Here is a 2,500-nt window from a genome sequence, read left to right on the forward strand (position 1 = left end):
CTGATTTAAGTCCTGCTGAATCGACAACTGACTCAAGTTATTTAATAAAAATAGCTAAGCAGTTGCTTCTGGAGAAGTATCGACAGACTTAGCTAACATGAAACCAGGGCCAATAGCACATTCCCGTTGGCTCACGAAGGCTAGTAGGTTACTTCGGTTATATGTAACTACTAATAAGCCATCCAAAAATTTGAAAATTCTGGCAAACTACGTAATGAAAGTATATATTCCAATGTATTATAACATTAAATATTACAACTCTGTGGTGTATGTTAGTATATTATTGTATTAGACGCAATATTTAACTTCCCGTAGGGTAAGTTATTGTAATGGGCCGAAAATCGGAATTGAAAATTTTAACATTTCTCGACGTTTTGAAGATTTCTGAACGTTTTGGCATACCTCAGAAAAAATGAATGTGTGTGTGTGTGTGTGTGTGTGTATGTGTATGTATGTATGGATACAAATTTTCAGTCACGTTTTAGGGCGCACGGATCAACCGATTTGAATGGTTCAAAAAACATTCGATTCCTATTGATAGGGAAAAGAGCTGATTAGTTTTTGGCAAAGGCAGGTCCAGCCGTTTCGGAGATACGGAGCAAAGAGTGCAGAAAATAGAAATCGAATTTTTGAGAGAACGGAGTATCCGATTTGAATGATCTAAAAAACATTCAATTAGTAAAATAATTGATTTTGGAAAAAAAAATTTTGTTCCATTTTTTTTTTTTTTTTTTTTTTTTTTTTTTTTTTTTTTTTTTTTTTTTTTTTTTTTTAGTTTTTTGTATATCGAAAATATACATACATATAAAATAATTCTGACTATAGTTCTAATATACTTTACAAATAATTTCAACTCTGCAATTCAGTTTATATAATTCTCATAAATATTAGACAATGTTACAATATTTATAATAATCTATTTGAAAACATTCAGTATTTTTCGAACATTTCGTTACGGTACGGGAAGTTCCAGCAATTTGCCTTAAGGCACGATGCCATAATTGCCTCAAGAAAGAATTCCACTTACAGCTAGTTAGACTCGAATTTAAGACAAATTGTGAACAATGTTGCTAAAGAAAACGCATACTATGCTCACTCGGAAAATATTTTATTAGCAATGTTGTTTGATAATAAAAAGGAAATACGAGATTCAGCTATAAGAAAAATCTTATATTACCATAATAATGTGGAAGACCTGACGCAATTGAGAGATTACAAAACACCCGAAATAAATTTCGAATGCACCGACTATACTAATATGATAGATATGGATGATTATTCAAATATATCCGAACCAGCCTTTACGCTAAATATTAACAAGAACATCTAGTACAATATTTACAAAGCAATGAGTGTCCATGGAGTGACCCTAAAATTCCGGTCCACATTCAGGGAACTGAGAGACATGTTCAATTACTGGCTAATGTATAAAAACGCGTATTAGAGCAAAATCGCGAAGGTGTTATGACAGCGACACTACTATCTCGTGAAAAGCATCCTCGACTGGAAAGCAAGCAAGATTTCAGATATTAATTCATTTAAATTGTATTAGCTAAATGTAAGAAATTTTATTTTAAATAAAAATATAACTTAAAGAAATAAAAATATTGTATTTAAACCATGTCATGTAAATGAATAATAGAATAAATATATGTCATTCCTAAAAACCCAAAACAATATTTTCTACAAAAGTAGTTTGACCTATTTCGATGCAAGATTCTAGGTTAGGCTTACTCGCTAATGTCCCCTAAAAGTTTACTTGATGTAGTCTGAGGCACCCGTAAGTTACTGATTTCAAAAAGCCGGAAAATGTTTTTAACCTGTTTCGATGCAAGATTCTAGGTTAGGCTTACTCGCTAATGTCCCCTAAAAGTTTACTTGATGTAGTCTGAGGTACCCGTAAATTATTTAGAGTATATTACAAAAATTAAATAAAAATAGCAACTTGCACGTATTTTGCACATTGACAACTTACACGTATTCTGCAAATTGACAACTTGCACGCATTCTGCAAATTGACAACTTGCACGTATTTTACACATTGACAACTTGCACGCATTTTGCATTATAGATAACTTATACGTACTTTGCTTATTAGCAACTTGTACGCATTTCCAAGAAATTTAGCAAAAAACATTCTCCCTATTTAGAATTTAATGAATTATATCATATATTTATATTAAAAAATTATGAAAAGTTTCTCTTAAAAACATATATTTCGTAAACTTATAAAATATTTATAACTATTCTCTTAGCATTATGGTTATTGAAAGAAATAATGAATATTTCTAGTATTGGAATTTGTTGATAAGTTTTGATTTACGTGCTCACTCACGCACGTTGTACAAAATAGCTAGGTAGATACCGAAGATGTGTCACATGTACAGCATGTACAAGTTTTCGACTGTCAAGCCCACTGATTGTGGCATGCTGCAATGCGACGGCTTAAGGCTTATGCTCTAATAGCGTGGGGTGACGTCAAGCCAACATGACGAATCCC

At 31.9% G+C, this 2,500-nt stretch overlaps 1 protein-coding gene and 1 non-coding gene across 2 annotated transcripts in view; one reads left to right on the plus strand and one right to left on the minus strand.

Moving 5' to 3' along the window:
- The window catches only part of LOC113369785 (CUE domain-containing protein 2), a 159,712-nt gene that overhangs the window by 26,585 nt on the left and 130,627 nt on the right, over positions 1-2,500 (plus strand). The gene's annotated exons all lie outside the window — the stretch shown is intronic.
- LOC113371706 overlaps positions 2,492-2,500 on the minus strand; it is a 3,830-nt gene continuing 3,821 nt past the window's right edge. The window contains exon 1 of the ribosomal RNA XR_003366655.1: positions 2,492-2,500. This exon is cut by the window's right edge and continues 3,821 nt beyond it. This is a non-coding gene — a ribosomal RNA (large subunit ribosomal RNA).

Source organism: Ctenocephalides felis, unplaced genomic scaffold (genome assembly GCF_003426905.1).
Source record: "Ctenocephalides felis isolate EL2017-DRISC unplaced genomic scaffold, ASM342690v1 CF-g0.4_SCAFFOLD_01492, whole genome shotgun sequence".
Classification (NCBI taxonomy): domain Eukaryota; kingdom Metazoa; phylum Arthropoda; class Insecta; order Siphonaptera; family Pulicidae; genus Ctenocephalides; species Ctenocephalides felis.